This window comes from Lithobates pipiens, unplaced genomic scaffold, assembly GCF_037356315.1.
Source record: "Lithobates pipiens isolate NorthernLeopardFrog02 unplaced genomic scaffold, aLitPip1_a1.2 Scaffold_8, whole genome shotgun sequence".
NCBI classification, from domain to species: domain Eukaryota; kingdom Metazoa; phylum Chordata; class Amphibia; order Anura; family Ranidae; genus Lithobates; species Lithobates pipiens.
This window is the reverse complement of record NW_027507903.1, coordinates 41,860,464-41,881,668: the sequence shown is the minus strand read 5'-3', so window position 1 is coordinate 41,881,668 and position 21,205 is coordinate 41,860,464. Positions and strand designations below refer to the sequence as shown.

The following is a 21,205-nucleotide window of genomic DNA, read 5'->3' as shown; positions in this document are numbered from 1 at the left end:
TGAGCTTGCATTTGTTTGGAAGTATGTTTGGGTCTAAATCTGGGAATCAGCTGACATTCTTGGCCCAAGGAGCTGCGGGTGATTCCTGTTTGCCATTGACCTAATATGGATGGGACATGTGGCCATATTAGCTCAATGATGTGACAAGCATCCCTGCTCCTTTGTACTTTTAGTGGTGGGCAAATCAAAAACGAGAGTAAGGCTGGCGCCATGAAAGTTGGCTAAAACAATTGTTTTATTATAGCAGGTGAACAACGGTCCAAAATGTCAGGGCATCAAAAATGCCAGCTGGCTTCCAGTTTTGGATGTGAACCTACTTCTGAACAAACGCAAGCTCATCCCTACAAATTTTACCAATAAACTGAATCCTGATAATTTTGTGAGTTGCCTTTGACCCAAAGAGGTTATGAAGTTCACCTCTGTGTCAGGTTGTTGGGAAGAGGAGACGTAAGGATGGTTAATCAGGTGGTTAGGGTAGTGTGAGGTCATATATAGAATGGGAAGGGCTGTGTGCATAGAGAGAGAAGGGGGAAGGGGGAAAGAGGGGTGGAGGAGGTTGTGTAGAGTTAAAAGGAAGGTGTTGTGGGGGGAGTGGAGTAATCCTGCACTACCCACGAATGTGCATCTTAAGGTTGGAAAGTGAATCAGTGCCATATGGCTAGCTATTAGAGTGTAGTACAGGCATACCTCACTTTTAAGTACACAATGGGGTTTATTTACCAAAGCTGGAAAGTGCAAATTTAGGCTCACTTCTGCATAGAAACCAATGAGCTTCTAACCCCAGCTTGTTCAATTAAGCATTGGTAATAAAACCTGGAAGCTCATTGGTTTCTATGCAGAAGTGAGCCTGATTTTGCACTTTCCAGCTTTAGTAAATAAACCCCATTGTGTACTTAAAAGTGGAGTATGCCTGTAGTAGAGACTGGTAATCTGGGTTGGACGTGAATTCATACCAGTAATGTCAGTTTCTTCAATAGAACTGCCCTTATTCTGAAATAAGAGGGTTATATCCTCCATTTCTTAAATTTTATTTAATTTTAGTAATCCAATGTGAGGCTGAGGGTAGAGTTTTTTGCTTTCACCTCAACAGTGATTCTAGCATAGGGAACAAACTATTCAGTCTAAGGAAGACATGGGGCCACTCAATGAAATTAGAGAAGAACGGGTTAACCATAAAACTGCATTGGGGGTTTTTCACTGTCTGGGTGGCAAGAATGTAGAGCTCATTTCCACAATCGGTGGTGTCAACAGAAAGTATTGATAGTTTCAAAAAACTCTTAGCTGGACATCTTAGCGAGCACAGTATACAAGGATATGGGATATGATTGTGTTACATGAGCACACACACACACCAAAACAGGTTGAACTGGATTGACTGGTGTCTTTTTTATTCAACCTTACCAACTATGTAACTACGTATGTGTAAAAGATACGTTGCATTATCAAAGCTTAGGTCTATGTACATGAGTTTAAAATTTTTTCCCCAGACTTTGTCCCAGAAAAGATGTAAGATTGGTAAGGACAGTCCCAAAAAGATATTCAAAAATGTTCCTCTTATTCAGTTGCAATACAAAACACGGAGGGAACATGGAGGGAACATTAGAAAAGAGTTGGTGTAGTTTTCGTGGACTAGGTGCCACCTAGTTAGTAATTTGTAGCCTGTCTCTTGGATTCTACTGGCAATGGATGCCTTGTATGCGAAGTGGATAATGTTGTCCTGTTGATCTTTGGCTTTAGCTCATCCTGAGTATTATAGTTGGGTTTAGTAATCTGCTTACTCTTTGTAAGTCGTAACTGTATGAGAGAGTATGTCTAACTGTATGCTGTTTAAGGCATAGATGATCCAATGACAACATGGAGGAGGCCACATGTTTATCCTTCAGGATACACAATAAGGGGCATCTTTTTTTTTTATATAGCAGCTATTGATTTAAAAAAATTTCCACAGAGAAGATGGAGAATTGAACAAACTCTGTACCTTAATATTGCTTTTGCTTCTTTCCAAGGATCAGAGTTTCATTATTTGCTCTCAGATTGCATCTGTTTCTTTTGTTTTGGAAATACGTGGGCAGCCTTAAATTATATGCACCAAGTATTCATCAATGGATTGTTGGAAATGTACAAATACAAAGGCCGTTCCTTGAGTTTTAAGACCAAATGCATTTGTGAATCTTAAAAAAATTTGTCTTGTGAGTGCAAAGACAGCATCTACTTGCTATGTGTTGTATACTTTAGCTTTGAAAGTGCAGCCATTGCATGGGCAATTTAATGAAATATATCATAATACTCAGCACCTTTCAGAAGAACATTAGAATAAGAACAATGGTGTTTTGCAGTATTCTCATTCAGTATAAAATGTCCCTACTTTTGATTATTAAACTGAATAATTGTAACATTTTAACACATGAGATCTGGTCCTTTGGTGACAAGGACCCTCTACTAGTTAGCCACACAAGCCCTGGGTATCCATCCACAAGACTCATGAAGAGGAAAAAAAGCAGCTCTCTGTTTTAAAAGTCTTATTCACATTTTTTCAACACTCTGACATACAGACTGTTCCACCAGGATCATAGGCACCCAACCTGTTTCACTCTAACCAGAGTTTACTCATGAGTAACCCTATAGACTCTATGAGCAAGCTCTGCTTAGGGCGAAACGTGTTGGTGTCAGAGAGTTGCATACACTAGAACAATGCTTTCAAAACAGTAGGCAGTTTTGTGGATGGGTTCTGTGGAGGGGCCAGCGACTGCCAGGAGCCATAACTCTCAGTTGGACGAGGCGTGGCTGTAGCGGAAAACTATACTTTGCACTATCAAAGGGCTGAGCGGGATTCAATTTAAATTTTCCCCAAATTTTGTTGAAAAATCAACAGATTTCAGTGAAAATTCATTATTTTGCTGAAATGTGTTGTAGGAGTTAATGGGAAAGAAAAATATATATTTTTTATGGTTTTAGGAGTATAAGGGGCTTTATACTAAAATATTAAAGTAACCTCACAAATAAACTTTTTTTGCACAGAAGAAAGAAAAACAGACAATAGAAAAAAATTGAAAATAAAACTTAAAAAAAAAAATTAAGTGACAGTATACACAAATAACAATACAAAGAAAAAACAAATACAAAGAACGCAAGAAAACGAAATTACCCTGAATAACCCTTCTAAATAAAGAAGGAAAAAAATATTAGATAATTTTGGTGACATCAGTTTTGCCAAAATCCGCTCATCGCTAGACAGAAACGCATCCATTTGTAAACAGTTTCAATAACCAATACAATTCTCTTGACTTTCACCAGCTTCTGAAGTATGCATTTTACACAATGGGAATTGTTCAGATTGTGGTTGTCACTAAATAGTAAATGTTAAAACATCTGTGTCTACAGAATAGAGCTGTGTCTATGGAATTCTCCCCTAACAGCTCTCAGCATGCACAGATAGACGTGTACATAGATGCAGATGTGTTTACAGATCATCATCAGCGGCATGAAAATCTGAATATTTCCCATAGGCACAAGCCATTCTTCAAGAAGCTTGTATAACCATAAAGATACAAGGTACACAATGGTGGGAAAAAAATCTGATGATACAACCACTACCATTGGTAGTGTATAGTCTTCTAGAAGGGTAAAGCTACTTTAAACTACAGTCATTCTAGATATCTGATCATTGTTCAGATGTGAAATACATGAAATAAACTAAAACAAAGAACAGAACTTTAGGCAGTGAAATGAAATTAATATGGACCGGTCCTGTGAGGCCTTCTCTCTAAGGTGGTTCCGGTTGCCGGTTGCCGTCACACTCCTACTATCCTCACTTACAATGGAGGGTTATTAGCCCTGTATTGTTTTTGATGGTGCTGAGGGACCTCCCACAGCCTGGAGAGCCAGGGGGGAGAAGAGGACAGCACCGGAGCCAGGGCCTGATCTAGCCTATGTGGTGTGGGGGGTGCAGTAAAAAAAAGCCAGGGGCATAATGTCAACACTAGTTTGTGTTAGGATGTCATTAGATCAGGGTGATTAAACAGAATCTGTGCCCCCTTATATCAGGTGCCCCCTTACATCCATGTCCCCATCAGAGTACCCCCTTTCATCAATGTCCCGATCAGAGGGCCCCCTTATATCAGGGTCCTCCTTAGAGTGCCCCCTTGCATCAGTGTCCCCATCCTCATTCCCCCTTACATTAGGTTTCCCCATCAGTGTGTCCCCTTACATCAACTGTCTGCATCAGACTAGCCCATGGATAAGTGAATGCACTTTCAGAGACTTGGGGGGCTCCACTAAAATCTGGGGGGGGGGCTTGGCCCCCCTAGATCCAGCCCTGACCATAGCCAGTCAGGAGAGGGGGTAAGATAAGTAATGTAGAATTATTCCCCCCTAGAATAACAAGCATTTAACATTTGCAATACAGGAGTACAGGCCACAATGTTTTTTATTTTTTTCTTTCAGCCTGAATTTGGGCTTCAAATGGTATAGCAAATAACAAAACAATTAATATCATTTAAACAATTGCTACACAATCATATTGTAATTGAGTTTAAAAAAATTAAAAAAATGACCTTTCATTTTCAATTTGCAGGGCTGTAATTTTCTGTAAAATGCAATGCAATATGGCTGCCTGGAGGCGATCTGTACAGGAATGGTGTATGGAACACACCCTAAAAATTAAATTTTCTGCTTGTGTGATTGGCTCACTGATTTTCCCAGAAGGCTGCACTAAGATACAACTCATATTTCAGGCATCCCCTGCAACAAAATATCATTTTTGGTGAGATATTCCCTAAGGGAAATCACATCTAAAAAAGGGATGCAGACCCTGTCACTTTCCACATTAGAACCCTTAAAGTGCAGCAGCTGATTGATAATTATAAAATCAATCCCATTAACATCTACTTTGCAAATGGACACGATCAAACAGCTATTTCTTCAGAATAACAAAATTAGGAATCTGCAACCAAGTTTGTTAAAATTCCTGCGGTACAGGTAGGAATGTTTTCGGTTTTTTTTTCCTCTTCAAAAGTGGAGTTACTCTTCATAAGAGAAGTATGGTATTTAAAAAAAAAAAATACACAAACATACTTACCTCCATGCTGCAGCTGTCCCACGTTGGCTCTACGACCGAGAAATGAGCGATCATATGACCGCTCTTCCCCTCCAGCGCTCTCTGGAGCACCGGGCTGGGGAAGGGGCAGGAACGCTTGGCTCTGGCTCTCAGCTACACCCTGAGATTAGCCTCTTATGGTGCAGCTGTGAGCCAGAGCAAGCCGCTCCCGCCCCCTCCCCAGCCCGGTGCTCCAGCTGCCAACTGTCAATCAGGCAGCTTGTGATGTTTCCCGAGCCTGGAGTGGACTGATCTATGTACTTGGCTCAGAAAGTATTAAAGCCAGGCAAATTGCATTATCAGAAGGAGGCCACCAGTGGCATGATAGGTGTACTTTAACCACTTGCTGCCCGCCATATAGCAAAATGACATCGGCAAAGTGGTTTCGATATCCTGACCGGATGTCATATGATGTCGCCAGGATATCAAGCCACTGCGGGGCCCCGGGGCGCAAATCGCGACAACTGTTGTTGCGGTGTGTCAGTCTGAAACACCGCAACTCTGATGTAGGTAAAGAGTCTCTGACAGAGACTCTTTATCACGTGATCAGCCGTGTCCAATCATGGCTGATCACGATGTAAACAGGAAGAGCCGGTGATTGTTTTTTCCACACTTGTGTCTATCAGAAGCAAGTAGAGGCGAGCCAATCGGCTGCTTCTCTGATGGGGGGGGGGGGGGGGGGGTCTATGCTGATTGATTATCAACACAGCCTCCCTCGAGGATGCCCACACTGGTCCACCAGGGACGCCACCAGGACCACCAGGGATGTCACCACCAGGTATGCAACCCTAGACCACCAGGGATGCCAGTCAGTGCCCACAATGGATGCCAATCTGTGCCCACAATGGATGCCAATCTGTGCCCACAATGGGCATCACTGATTGGCAGGCATTATTGTTTGGCACTGATTGGCATCCATCAGTACCATCTATTAGTGTACATCAGTGCCCCCTATCAGTGTTCATCCATGCCCATTTGTGCCGCCTATCAGTGCCCATCCGTGCCACCTATCAGTGCTCATCTGTGCTGCCTTTCAGTGCCCATCAGTGCCCATCAGTGCTTCATAATAGTGTCACCTATCAGTGCCCATCAGTGCCGCATATAGGTGGCCATCATCAGTGCCCATCAGTACCACCTCATGGGTGCCACCTCATCGGTGCCCATCAGTGCCACCTTATCAGTGCCCGTCAGTGCAGCCCCATCAGTGCCCATCAGTGAAGGAGAAAACGTACTTATTTACAAAGTTTTGTAACTGAAACAAAAAAAACTTTTTTTTCAAAAATTTCGGTCTTTTTTTTATTTGTTTAGCAGAAAATAAAAATCCCAGAGGTGATCAAATACCACCAAAAGAAAGCTCTATTTGTGGGAACAAAATGACAACATTTTTTGTTTGGGTACAGTGTTGTATGACTGCACAATTGTCTTTCAAATTGCAACAGTGCTGAAAGCTGAAAATTGGTCTGGGCAGGAAGGTGTATAAGTGCCCGGTATTGAAGTGGTTAAATAGACTATCACTGCGCAATCAGAGCAAAGGGGGTTATTTACTAAAGGCAAATCTACTTTGCACTGCAAGTGCACTTGGAAGTGCAACCGCTGTAGATCCGAGGGGGACATGCAAGGAAAATAAAAAATAGCATTTTAGCTTGCACATGATTGGATGATAAAATCAGCAGAGCTTCCCCTCGTTTCAGATCTACCCCTGAGATTTACAGCGACTGCACTTCCAAGTGCACTTGTAGTGCAAAGTGTATTTGCCTTTTTCGTAAATAACCCCCAAAGTGTTCATTTTTTGCAGACAGCCCCCTGTCACATATTTGGAAGCACCACTTCTGGGGTGAGGTGGACCATTCCCAGGCATGAATGGGCAAAGTGACAATGCCTCTTAAAAATTTGGAAGACATTCACCTGCTGCCTTCATTTTGCCTGTTGCTTGTTTGTTCTCCATTGTAGTTGCTCCTATTAAAATGAAATATTCTTTCAGCCCAGTAGAAGTGATATAATGAGAAATGCACAGTGAGGACTAGTTTCCAAAAGAGGTGTAATGCTCCCTTGAAGAGAACTGATATTTAGATGAAGGGAGCCTGTTCTCCATGTTTGGCTTACAGAATAGAAGTGTTGAGGAAATAAAAGCCAGTATCTTTTGAAATTGAAAGTAGAACTATAGGCAAAACTTTTTATTTTTATTTTATTTTGGATAGAGTAAAAGAGGGTTACAATGCCTGTCAGATTTTTCTTCGCCATCGGTGTCCCATTGTAGAATTTTTCCTTCACTTCCTGTCCCACAGCCAAACAAGAAGTGAGAGGAAATCCCTGCAAATTCAGTGAATTTCTTGGAGACCCCCAGGTCCCTTGGGGTCCCCATTTCTTGGGGTCCCCAATGGAAGATTTCCCCTCTATTACTTTTCTGGGAAGAAACACAAAATTTGGGATTTTCTTTACTTTCACTTTCAATGAGAATGGTAAACAGGACCAATAAAGAGGGGGAACCTCCCTTGCGGGGGGCACAGATGGCATTGAGAATGGACAGGTGTTCTAATCCCTCTTTACTCTATCCAAACCTAAAAAAAAAAGTTTTGCCTTTAGTTATGCTCAAATTTTTGGGTGGCTTTTAAAACAACAGTACTTTCAGCTGCACCAACATTTTGGCTTCCATTTTTCTAGTGAAGCTACTAGAAAGCCCCTGTTGTTCTGTATACTTGCTTTTAAGTGCATCTATGTTCAAGATGTAAACTCCTATGTTTACTTCCACATTGTATTTCAGTTATTTCTACCACCTAGTCCTATTAAAGCGGTAGTAAACCGCATCCAAGAAAAAAAATCGAAGCCCGGGCAGTTTAAGTCATAATGTAAAATACTAGCACATTATGACATACTTACCTGAAAACAAAGCCCTCCAGTGGTGCGCTATCACCACTGAAGGTGTTTCCATCAGTGGCGGATGGTGGTCATTTTTGGGGGGGGGTGGCAAACAATAACACCCACCCGATTGGTCGGATGGGTCTGGTGCACTTACCCCATCTATGGTGGGCAGCTTTTCTACCGGGCTTCACCGGGCTTCACCAGTGGCTTCCCTTGCTCAATGGTAGGGCAGATGGCTTTCCCTTCCTCTGCTCTCCACGGGCATCGTGGCGGCTTCCGTTTCCTACCTCTTCCTCGGCGGCCAATTGGGACTCTTCTCTTTTTGGCCAATTGGAAAAGGGGTCTCATACCTGCTTCTGATTGGCCGGATTGAGGATCAGTCTTTCAATAGCGAATATTCATTAAGGGAGTTTAACAAGACTCGTGGCCACTCATTAAAATGAGAAAGAAAGATGATTTACCTTAAACTACATAGAGAGTTCACTGTAAGAGCAGCAAGAATGTGGAATTCCATTCCACAGGCGGTGGTCTCAGCAGTGGGGGGCATCGATAGTTTCAAGAAACTATTAGATAAGCACCTGAACGACTGCAACATACAGGAATATACAATGTAATACTGACATATAATCACACACATAGGTTGGACTTGATGGACTTGCGTCTTTTTTCGACCTCACCTACTATGTAACTACGTTGTAACACCTGGGTGGGCTGCTGGCACAATGCTCTATGCCACAAACCCACACTATTTTGAAGCCTATTAGAGCCTCTGGCTCTAATCGGGTGCTTAAAAAAAATACCCCTGCAGCTATAATTCCTCTGCCCAGCGCCCTGAAAGGGGCCGGACACATGAATAGGGAGTGGCGGTGTTCTGTCAAAATAGCGGCCGTGGATAGAGCTTGAGGGTGGCGGTCGTGGATAGAGGGGGCGGCACTATGGAGCCCCTAATGGAACAGGCCGTCACTGGTTACCATCTTCATTCAGTCTTCTTTTTATCTGATTGGCCGAGCCAGCAATGACATCACTCCCAAGCATGCGTGTGGGAGTCGCTGTTTATGGCACAGCTTTGAAGGAGCAGCATGGGTATGCCGTTCAGAGTGCATGCATTGGTGATGGCACCAGCTGCATCTAAAGTAAATATCTCCTAAACAGTGCATGTTTAGTAGATATTTACAATACCTATAAGTAACCCAGTCCCTCAACAACGTCATTTCTTTGACAAAACTAGTTGGGCGCGGCTACAATGTTTCGTCATCACGCATGTTTGCTGACCAGTGGGAGAGTCCGGTGCAGCCACATAGACTGCTGCTTTTTGGGAGAGAAATTCTATCTGTTTTTATTGCTATATGCAAGTTTTTTTAAAACCTATTGCCCAAGGATTTGCTTAGTGTGATTCCCTTTGCAAGTTTTACTTGTTATTTTCTGAATAAATGTTGTTTATGGGCGTATATGTGTTTTATTTGTCATCCTGCTGATGAACCAACCCTGACTGGATCACGTTTGGCGCTTTGGAGTTTCCCTTCATAAGGAGATGTAACACGCTCATTTGACCATACTATTTGATGGTCCACAGTATCTGGTAAGAGGCTTTAATACTTGGTGTCACCTGGTGGTGGAAGCACTATGAATTGTGATTGTGGGGAAACTGGAAGAGCAAGTGAATCGTAGATGATTTGTTTCCTTTGGATTTTCTTGTTTCACATATATTTTTCCTTTTTAGCCCTTGTGAACGGGCTCTTATGGACACCATTTATATATTTGGTGTGATTTCTTTATACATGTTTTTCACCCAAAAACTTTGATGTCATTATATTAATTTATTTTTGTGTTTTCACAATATTGAGTTCAATTCTTTAGCGCTGCTTCATATATTCATCACAATTCTTGTGTCACAGATTGCTTAAGCGGCTGCTCATTTGCAATTCATATGTTTTAGCATGAATATTCTATATGATTTTTGATTTATTAGAGGCTTACCTATAGGTAAAAATCATACATGGGAGTTTTCTGAGCGATCTTGAAGTTTGTAAACTTTGTGAAGATCCTCACACTAACTTGAATTCTGTGTCACATACCCCGCTTCCCCAAAAATAACCCCTACCTCGAAAATAAGACCTAGCGTGAGTTTCTGGGATGGCTGCAATATAAGCCCTATCCCAAAAATAAACCCTAGTTAAAGTCCTTGTAAAATCATGTAATCCGTTCTATAAAAAGATTATGTAATGTCTTCTTGTGTAACTTTATTGTGGAAAATATCTAATTTACTACGCCGCTAGGCGCTCACTTGACCTGCCTGAGCTCTTCTCTTCTCCTCTCATCTTGGCCTCTCCCTGCGCAGTATTCGGATCGGGGAAGAAGAGCTCCGGTGGGTCACGTGAGCGCCCAGCAGTGCTGTAAATAAGGTATTTTCCACACTAAAGTTACACAAGGATACTCACTGCACATTGTATAATATATTTATAGAACAGATTACATGATTTTACAAGGTCTTTAACTATGGTTTATTTTTGGGATTACAGAATTTTACAATGCTAACTCCTTTGCGGACCTGGGAAGGTACATTTTTGTACATACCGTAAATAAATAAGACATCCCCTGAAAATAAGCCCTAGTGTGTTTTTTGTAGTCAAAATTAATATAAGACCCAGTCTTATTTTTGGAGAAACACAGTATATTCATTATGCCCTATGAATAGGCGCTGCTGTGACATGCATTTCACAGAGCCTGCCCTCTGTACTACAGAGATGCTGAGAGACGGCGTTTCAGGAGGCCGTCTTTAATATTGATTGGAGCCTGGGCAAAATTTTTCTTGCCCCCCCTCCATGAAGTTTTGCTCTCAACCTGCTTTGAGGCATACAATAAATAGCAGCTACACTCAAAATCCGTTTTCTGAATCAGATCAGGCAGCTATTGCGATTGGTTGCCAGAGATTACAGTGTATCGTTACCGCTCACTGATTAATTGCTAGAGGTTACAACACATGAATTATGCTTGTTGATTGGTTGCTGGAGATTACTGTACAACAATACGGCTCACTGATTGGTTGCTAGAGGTTACTGCACATCATTGCTGCTTACTAATTGGTTGCTAGAGGTTACAGCACATCATCTCCTCACTGCCTGCACAGCATGGACCGAGGAGGTGAGTGGGCCCATTAATAGAAAACTCCTAGGGATCCTAGAACTCTTGGGATCAGTGGCAGTGCTGAGATTATAGCTGCCCCACCTCTCCAGTACCTTCTCAGCCAATAGAAACATGTCTGTGTATACTGTGTGTACATGTATGTGTATACTGTGTGATTGCATACTGTGTGTGTGTATACGGTGTGGCCCCATATTCTCTGATTGCCTGGGGGCCTTATAATCTCCTATTGCCCGGGGGAACCCATGAGTTGTCAGTACGCCCAGGGCCGTCTTTAATATTGATAGGACCCTGGGCAAAACTTTTCTTGGGGGGGCCCCCCCAATGCAGTTTTGCTCTCCACCTGCTCCGAGCATATAGCAGCTGGACACAAATCTAGTTTACTGAATCAGATCAGGCAGCTATTGCGATTGGTTGCCAGAGGTTACAGTGTATCATTACCGCTCACTGACTGGTTGCTAGAGGTTACACCACACATTACGGCTCACTGATTATTTACTAGAGGTTACAGCACATGATTTCTGCTTGTTGATTGAGATTACTGTGTATATGACCTCAGGGAGGCATGATATACATATCAATGCCGCCGGTCACCGCTATTTACATATGAATGCAGCCGCTATTTACATATGAATGCCGATAATTTACATTTTAACACAGGGTCATCTGTGCACAACAATAGGGTAGAGCTGGACAGCATTAGTAACAGCACTTCACACTGAGATATTGGGACACAGCACAGGACTAAAACGTTAAGGGACCAGGGAATTTAAACCAGGATAGTTGGCAAGAATAAGGCAGCTGCTTTGGGCCCCACAACAATGACAGGGCCCAGGGCAGCTGCCCCTTTTGCCCTGCCCTGAGTACATCCCTGGATGTGGTGGGGGTTAAAATAACTAAGGATGCTGTCACAGGCACTCAACTAGAGTGCTGGACTATGTCCTTTCTGCCCAGCTCCACCATTCATAGAAGTCGTACTACAGCTCCTATGAATAAAACACAATCTATGAATGGAGGTTGGAAAAATGATTGGAAGTTCTGCCTCCAATTCATAGTTTCTGTTTCATTCACAGAAGCTGTAGTACGGCTCCTATGAATGGAGAAGCTGGGAAGAAAGGGTGGACATAGTCCAGCACTCTTGTTGATCTGACAACATCCTTAGGAAGATTACGGTTGCTGGGTAGGGTGGCGGGTATCGGAAATATCCATTGTGCATATATATATTTTTTTTTTTATGTTTAAGTATAGTTAGGTTTGGATTCATTTTAAAATGTATCTTCCAAGTTGTCTTTGATAAAAAGAGTACATTTAAATGCTTACTTGATTTTGAATTACTATTGGCTGAAAAAAATCACTACTTTACTTTTCTTTTAAATTGCATGGAGACAAATTTGTAGAATTTAAAATGACAGAAACTACTAGACAGCTGAACAGCCCGAGGACAGAGGAACATCAGCCATGTTGCTTGGCAACATCAACAATATGACCTCCACAAATGCATTATGAAGTCACTTTACATTGTCTAGTGACATTTATTTCATGGCCTGAGAAATGTGTGATGGCATTAGGCAGCAAACATATAATATAAATATATTTTTTTAAGAATCTCAATTTTGTACACTAGGAATTACCCGCCCCAAAAAAAAACCTAAAAAAAAAAAACCAAAGAACAAAAATAAATACGCTTGTATAGCAATTTGCTTGGAAAGTGCTCAGGGTTCTTGCTCCATAGTAATGAGCACTTACATTTGAATCCGCTGAGCAAGATGATAAATTGTGCAGCAAATAGCATGTGTTTGTTGTAAAGCTTGTACTGTAAATGTGTTATAATTCTTATGGTAGACATTTTAATGATTTAAAAAAAAAAAAAGCTTTAATTTTGTCTACAAAGTTTATGAAACAAAAGCATGTTAGGGACTGATGGCATGTAAATGAGAGCGCTAAAATAGAAAAAGTCATATACATTTTCGTTAATGAAATAATGCAAAAATGTGTGCAACTTATCAGGAAACAACTATGATTGGTGTGTGGGGGCAGGAAGTGATGTGCGACCAATCAGTATTAGCTATCTTTAATTTGCCCAACCAAAGCTGCTGAAGATTGATTGCTTATTGGTTGCCATGGTCTACTGCACATTATTCTTTTTAAATACATTACAGATCGGAATATAAAATGTATATCTGGTCTAATCTTGTTCATTTGTAAGTATCATACTATTGTTTGACTAGATCAGGCACTTTGAGTGCCCTGAGAAGGCCACCTGCCAACACCGTGACAAGGGGGAATAGTCAATTGGGTAGCTTAGAAAAAATTCCCTGATTAATATTATTCCTCTGCCTATATGCTGGAACCCCTCTCTCCCCTTTTTAAAGAAAGCCTTGCCAAGTTAACCTACAAGTTTGAGGAATGCTCTGTAGTCTCTGCCAATTTAGTGCCCTGAGAGGGACGATGTAGGCACATTCTTCCACATTCCAATGTCTGAGCCCACCTTGTAGGGTAGCCATAGACAAGCAGATGCCTTACCAAGAACTCCATGATCTGCAATAGGCCATCTCAAGACAATAATCTTCCAGAACCTGGTAATTCCTATTGAGCTCCCAGCAGGTAGCATTTTCCAGTTTTCAAATTAGGTTTGTATTCACTGTTTAGGGGATTTGTTAGATTGCTCAGAAAGCTGAGTACTTGAGAAAGGCACCGCTAGCCTGAAATGTCTTGTGGGCCACAATGTACGTGGTAGCTTATATACTTATATGCAATACAATTTGAAAAAAAAACAGGTGTTCCCCAGGATCTCTCTTTTGTTGTGTACATTTTTATATTCACTATTGTGAAAAAAAATGAAAAATTCTTACTATACTACTTAACCAATATACCTTTTCAATGTTAGTTGGCTACCAGTATAGCTTTTTGCAGTTTTACCAAAGGGGTGGGGAATCTTCTATAGTGAATAAGGTATAGCTGCATTCACTTCAATCAACCAATCATATGCAAGGCAATCATTTTCCTTGGACTTTATTGGTTCTTTAAAGTGAACACAGCTTCATGGTATTCTCTAAGCATTTCCAACTCCTATAGTAAATCAATCATAATGCGTCTCTTTATTGTGACCTACAGTATCTCACAAAAGTGAGTACACCCCACACATGTTTGTAAATATTTTATTATATCTTTTCATGTGACAACACTGAAGAGATGACACTTTACTACAATGTAAAGTAGTGAGTGTACAGCTTGTATAACAGTGTAAATTTGCTGTCCCCTCAAAATAACTCAACACACGGCCATTAATGTCTAAACCGCTGGAGACAAAAGTGATTACACCCCTAAGTGAAAATGTCCAAATTGGGCCCAATTAGCCATTTCCCTCCCCGGTGTCATGTGACTCATTAGTGTTACAAGGTCTCAGGTGTGAGTGGGAAGTGGGTGTGTTCAATTTTGTGTTATCGCTCTCACTCTCTTATACTGGTCACTTCAAGTTCAACATGGCACCTCATGGCAAAGAATTCTCTGAGGAGTTGAAAAAAAGAATTGTGGCTCTCGATATTTTGTGTGGCCGCCATTATTTTCAAGCAGTGCCTTAACCCTCTTGGGCATGGAATTCACCAGACGAGAGAAGGGAGAGAAGCTGCAACACACTGATTTTCTCAGTGAATGATTGTGCAAGGGGTGTGTGTCAGGACAAGTCTGATCAATAGAGGAGTGCAGGCGGACTTCCCAACACAGCCAGAAAACTGACTACGGTGTGCTCTCCTGCCTAGTGTGGTCAGTTTTTAATAGGAAAGCAGAGGGACTGGCAGGAACACCTGGGATTTCACACAAAGGAAGCGATTCAAAGAGAACAGGATACTTTTTCATACAAGTACATGGAACAGCAGGCACACATAAGGAATATTAAATGTTGTGTTTAAAAAGCTATAATACACGGAATGCGTTAAGATAAAAAAATTCCCAGTTTAGAACCACTTTAACCCCCCCCCCCCCCCCCGCCAGTGGCCTCATTCGTTTTATTTTTCTGGGCTTTCTTACTTTCTTTTCACCTGGGGATCATGCCAGTAAGTCTTCCTTCCTTTAACATACCAAGCTAAACAGCAAAAGTGGCAGTTAGTGGATGGAGACAAGCCATTTACTATGGGGTTGCTCACAATGGTCAGCTTTCATTTACTTATGTAAAACCTTTATCCCAAAAGGAAACTATTTCTGTAACTACTTACGTGTTTGCTGTAGCTCAGCTTTAGATTGTTAGCCAAGTCCAAGACTTCCCTCTCCCCAGATGGGCAACATTGTCTAGGGGTGTCTCCGTTGCCCCTCTATCCAGAGCGAAGACACCCTAAGGCAGGAAGTTTGTTACGAGATGTATCACCGGGTGAAAATAAAGCAAAATAAAGATAAAAAATAAAAAAAGGAAAGGTCTGTTAAGCAGCAATGTATAAAACATTTTTTTTGAGTTTGAAGCCACTTTAAAGAGAAGGTCCGCCTGCCCCTTTAAAAATTAAAAGTCAGCAGCTACACATACTGTAGTTGCTGACTTTTAACATTAGGACACATACCTGTCCTGGAGTCCAGCAATGAGGGCACTGCAGGCGATCTTTGGGTGGTTGGGTGGTGCCGTGGCCTTTGCTACTAAGTGAACCCAGCAGTGTAGCCTTTCGGCTTCAGGGCCGGGCCACCACTGCTCATGCGTGAAGCACGCTGTGCTCTTTCACTGGCCGGCAGGAGAGGAGGGAGGAGGAGGGGGACCGAGCTGCTGACGTAGATTGCCGCGGCCCGGTCTCCCGGAAGTGGGACAGGATACCTGTCAAAGACAAATATCCACTCCCCCTTGAAAGGTGCCAAATGTGACACCAGAGGGGGGGGGGGGAATCAGATGAGCAGAAGTTCCACTTTTGGGTGGAACTCTGCTTTAAGCTGTAGATCACAACCTGAACTTACTTCAAACATCTGCTTAGGTTAGTGGAGATTCTCCACCTCCTTTTTTTTGGTGGAATGTCTCCTGATCACCAGATGAAAAAAACTTAAAAAAAAAACTAAAAAAAACTAAACTAAAAAAAACCCCACTAAAACAGAAAAATAATGCACATCTAGGTTGGTGATTGGTGAACTGCAATTTATTAAAGTGGTTGTAAACTCAGTTACACCACTTGTACCTACAGGTAAGCCTTTAATAAAGCTTACCTGTGGGTACTGTGAACTTGTTTAGGAGCTATTCAGAGTGCATACAGCCGATGACATCAACGGCGCATGTGCTCTGAAGGTCCGGCTTACAGTGCCGGACCTTTAAAGCCTGTGCCAGAAACTTCCAGGTGCGTGCGCTGGAGTGACGTCATCGCGGCTCCAGCCACTCCCAGTGCCGGAGCCCGCAAAGAAACACCAGGGAAGGATGTCAGCCATCACAGCGGTAAACGGGCGCCACTGGAAGGGCTTCGTTCTAAGGTGGATATTTTATAATGTGCTATTATGCGATTCATACTAGCACATTCTGCCATTGTCTTACAGGTTTTTTTTTTCAGCTGTTTACCACCACTTTAAGTTTCTGTTTTGGGGTTTAATACCGCTTAAGTGCAGGTATTTTTGTAGCTCTGGAATAAATAAAACATGACGAGGCCTATTTTTTAAATGCTTCCAGAGAAGATCCATACAACTCTATGCCAGGATTCAAGCATTTTTTCAATTGAATTTAATTAGAAAAACAAATGTGAGTCTTGGATGAAAGTTTATGAAAACGTGTATGAACAGACCTCCAAGTGTCTTCAGTACCTTCACAAATCCAATGAACAAGGGCTTAATTCCTTATGTAAGGATGGAGTGGTTATGATTGGTTATAATTCTGTAACTCATGAACATTTAAATAACACAAAAGCCTAATAACAAAAAGAAAATAAACAATAGTGTCACCTTCAAAATGTAGCAAGATCCATACAACTTTATCCCAGGATTCAAGCATTTTTCCAACTGAATGTACATATAAAAAAAAAAAATGTCAGTCTTGGGTGAAAGTTGTACGAAAACATGTATAAATAGACCTCTAATGCCTTGTACACACGACCGGACTTTCTGGCAGACTAGGTCCGACGTTCTTCCCGATGGACTTTTCGGTGGAGTTCTGACGGACTTCTGAACGAACGGACTTGGCCACACAAGAACGGACTAAGTCTGTTCGAAAGTCCGTTTGTTTTGAACGTGATGACATAACACAGGACTAAAAAAGAAAGTTCAATAGCCAGTAGCCAATAGCTTCCCTTGCGTCATATTTGGTCTGTCAGACCAGCATACAGAGGAACGGTTTTCCCAATAGGAATTGAGTCCGTCGGACAGATTTGAAACATGTTCAATTTCTAGGTGCGTCAGATTTTTTTTAATAAAAAACAATCGGATTTGCCCACACACGATCGCATTGTCCGACCGACTGATTCTGTCGGATCTAGTCTGCCGGAAAGTCTGGTCGTCTGCACGAGACATAAGTGTCTTCAGTACCTTCACAAATCCGGTGAACAGGGTCTTGGTTCCTTGTTTAAGGATGAAGTCATGATTGGTTATAATTGTGTAACCCATGAACATTTAAATAATACAAAACCCTAAGAAAAATCCCAAAACAAACAAATAATAGCGTGATCTTCAAAATGTAGCAAGATCTATACAATTTTATCCCAAGATTCAAGCATTTTCCAATTGAATTTAATTAGAAAAAAAACGTGAGTCTTGGGTAAAAGTTGTGCGAAAACATAGGTCTAAATAGACCTCCAAGTGTCTTCAGTACCTTCACAAATCCAGTGAACAAGGTCTTGATTCCATGTTTAAGGATGGAGTCATGATTGGTTATAATTCTCTAACTCATGAACATTTAAATAACACAAAACACTGAAAAAAAAAAATCCCCAAAACAAACAATAGTGTGACCTTCAAAATGTAACAAGACAAGATTACTATTGACTTTGTAATTATTTGCTTGAGATGGTTGGTGCCCTTTGGTCCACATGGTACTTAAGGCTCGGCTTGTCATTTATTGTTGCTGTAAACCTGTAAACACACAAATAAACAGAGTGTCCCCAATAGACACCATGTTGTGTAGTCACCTAATTAGTCCAAATACAATAATGGAAGCACTGCGTTATTCTTGGTTTTTCTAAGGCACACAATAGCAGCTTGTGTGGTGTGTTTTATAGGAAGCGACGTTCACCCACAAGACCACATTTGGATAAATGTTTTTTTATATCCCCCCCCCCCCCCACCCCACCCCATACACACACACACACACCTCCTGTGTTCCTTCCCTTCCCCATGGCTGTTGGTTGGTGGGACAGCTGCAGAGTCTGTTAGTAAACACTTTAGTGGGTTAACATTTTTATTCAGGTCTCCTCCTCCCTTTCCCCTTTTCTCTATGATAGCACAATGACAGCATTGTTAAGGGGGGATTTGAATGAGGGGTCTCTGGGCATGTTCCCAGCATTGTCAAAGGGGGTGGGAAAAAAATTACCCAGCCGGGAGGACCAGACTAGACTCAGACAGATGCCTAAATTAGCGACAAAGCCTTTTTTTTTTTTTCAATGTCCCCCCAGACAAGGCTGGCTTGTTTGTGTGTGTGTGTGTGCGTGTGTGTGGATGTGTGAGAGTGTATAGTGAGCTTTATCGCTGGTTGCATGTCTGCCCATGTTAATTAGTTTCTTGCATGCATGTCTGAAAGGGTGCCAATGAATAATTTCTCCCTGCACCAGGGAAAGCTTGTGTGATGGAAATGGGGGAAGGGTGTTGACCAGGCTGAATAAAGCAGGCACATTTTTTTGTAATAAATTATGATGAAGTGAAAGAATAGAAATAACGACTTTGCATAATAATAATAAAATAAAAGTTTCCGTCTAGCTGCAGATCTATCTATCTATATATATATATTTATATTTATATTTATTTATTTCCCTTCCTTAGTATAATGAACCTAAATAAAAATGAAAAAACTACTTGAGAGAAACCCCGAACCAATCAGCCATGGATTAATAATTTGCAATTTCGCGAAATGGTAAGACTGTTATATATATATATATATATATATATATATATATATATATATATATATATATATATATATAGATAAATATAGATTATATAGATATACATAGTTTTTTTTTAATTATTATTATGCAAAGTTGTTATTTCTTTTCTCTCACCTCATCATAATTTATTACAAAAACAAAACAAAAAACAATGGTTTGTTGCAAAAGAGCAAGGTGGTTTACTTTATAAAAAAAAAAAAATAATAATAAAAAAAAAAATATATATATATATATATATATACAGCCATACACCGCTTTTAAGTACACAATAGGGTTTATTTACTAAAGCTGGAAAGTGCAAAATCAGGCTCACTTCTGCATAGAAACCAATCAGCTTCTAACCCCAGCTTGTTCAGTTAAGCTTTGGTAATAAAACCTAGAAGCTCATTAGTTTCTATGTAAAAGTGAGCCAGATTTTGCACTTTCCAGCTTTAGTAAATACACCCCATTGTGTACTTAAAAGTGGGGTATGCCTATATATATGTGTGTGTGTGTATATATATATGTATGTATTTATTTAAAAAATCTACATATTAAAATTATATATATATATATATATTTCTATGTAATATGTGTATATATATATATATATATATATATATATATATATATATATATATATACATATATATATATATATATTTATTTATATGTATATATATATAAATATAAATATATACAGTATCTCATAAATGTGAGTACACATTATATATATATATATATTTCTATGTAATATGTGTATATATATATATATATATATATATATATATATATATATATATATATATATATATATATATATATATATATATATATATATATATACATATATATATATATATTTATTTATATGTATATATATATAAATATAAATATATACAGTATCTCATAAATGTGAGTACACCCCTCACATTTTTTGTGAATATTTTATTATATCTTTTCATGTGACAACACTGAAGAAATGATACTTGTCTACAATGTAAAGTAGTGAGTGTACAGCTTGTATAACAGTGTACATTTGCTGTCCCCTCAAAATAACTCAACACACAGCCATTCATGTCTAAACTGCTGGCAACAAAAGTGAGTACACCTCTGAAATGTCCAAATTGTGCCCAATTAGTCCTTTTCCCTCCCCCGTGTCATGTGACTCGTTAGTGTTACAAGGTCTCAGGTGTGAATGGAGAGCAGCTGTGTTAAATTTGGCATTATCGTTCTGACTCTGTTATACTGGTCACTGGAAGTTCAACATGGCACCTCATGGCGAAGAACTCTCTGAGGATCTGAAATAAAGAATTGTTTCTCTACATAAAGAGGGCCTAGGCTATAAGAAGATTGCCAAGACTGTGAAACTGAGCTGCAGCACGGTGGCCAAGACCATGCAGCTGTTTAACAGGACAGGTTCCACTCAGAACAGACCTCGCCATAGTCGACCAAAGAAGTTGAGTGCACGTGCTCAGCGGCATATCCAGAGGTTGCCTTTGGGAAATAGACGTATGAGTGCTGCCAGCATTGCTATAGAGGGGTGGGGGGGGGGTCAGCCTGTCAGTGCTCAGACCATGCACCGCACACTGCATCAAATTGGTCTGCATGGCTGTTATCCCAGAAGGAAGCCTCTTCTAAAGATGATGCACAAGAAAGCCAGCAAACAGTTTGCTGAAGACAAGCAGACTAAGGACATGGATTACTGGAACCATGTCCTGTGGTCTGATGAGACCAAGATAAACTTATTTGGTTCAGATGGTGTCAAGCTTGTGAGCCGACAACCAGGTGAGGAGTACAAAGACAAGTGTTGTCTTGACTACAGTCAAGCATGGTGGTGGGAGTGTCATGGTCTGGGGCTGCATGAGTGCTGCCGGCACTGGGGAGCTACAGTTCATTGAGGGAACCATGAATGCCAACATGTACTGTGACATACTGAAGCAGAGCATGATCCCCTCCCTTCATAGACTGGGCCGCAGGGCAGTATTCCTACAAGACAATAATACCAAACACACCTCCAAGACGACCACTGCCTTGCTAAGGAAGTGAAGGGTAAAGGTGATGGACTGGCCAAGCATTTCTCCAGACC

General features: G+C 40.8%; 1 long non-coding RNA gene across 5 annotated transcripts in view; it reads left to right on the top strand.

The window, feature by feature from the left end:
* The window catches only part of LOC143963318 (uncharacterized), a 159,163-nt gene that overhangs the window by 79,112 nt on the left and 58,846 nt on the right, over positions 1 to 21,205 (top strand). For 3 of the 5 annotated variants that reach the window (XR_013270940.1, XR_013270939.1, XR_013270938.1), the window contains exon 8: positions 19,013 to 19,103. The exons of the other annotated variants lie outside the window; for them this stretch is intronic. This is a non-coding gene — a long non-coding RNA (uncharacterized LOC143963318). The remainder of the gene's footprint in view (positions 1 to 19,012; positions 19,104 to 21,205) is intronic. 5 annotated transcript variants of the gene reach the window in all.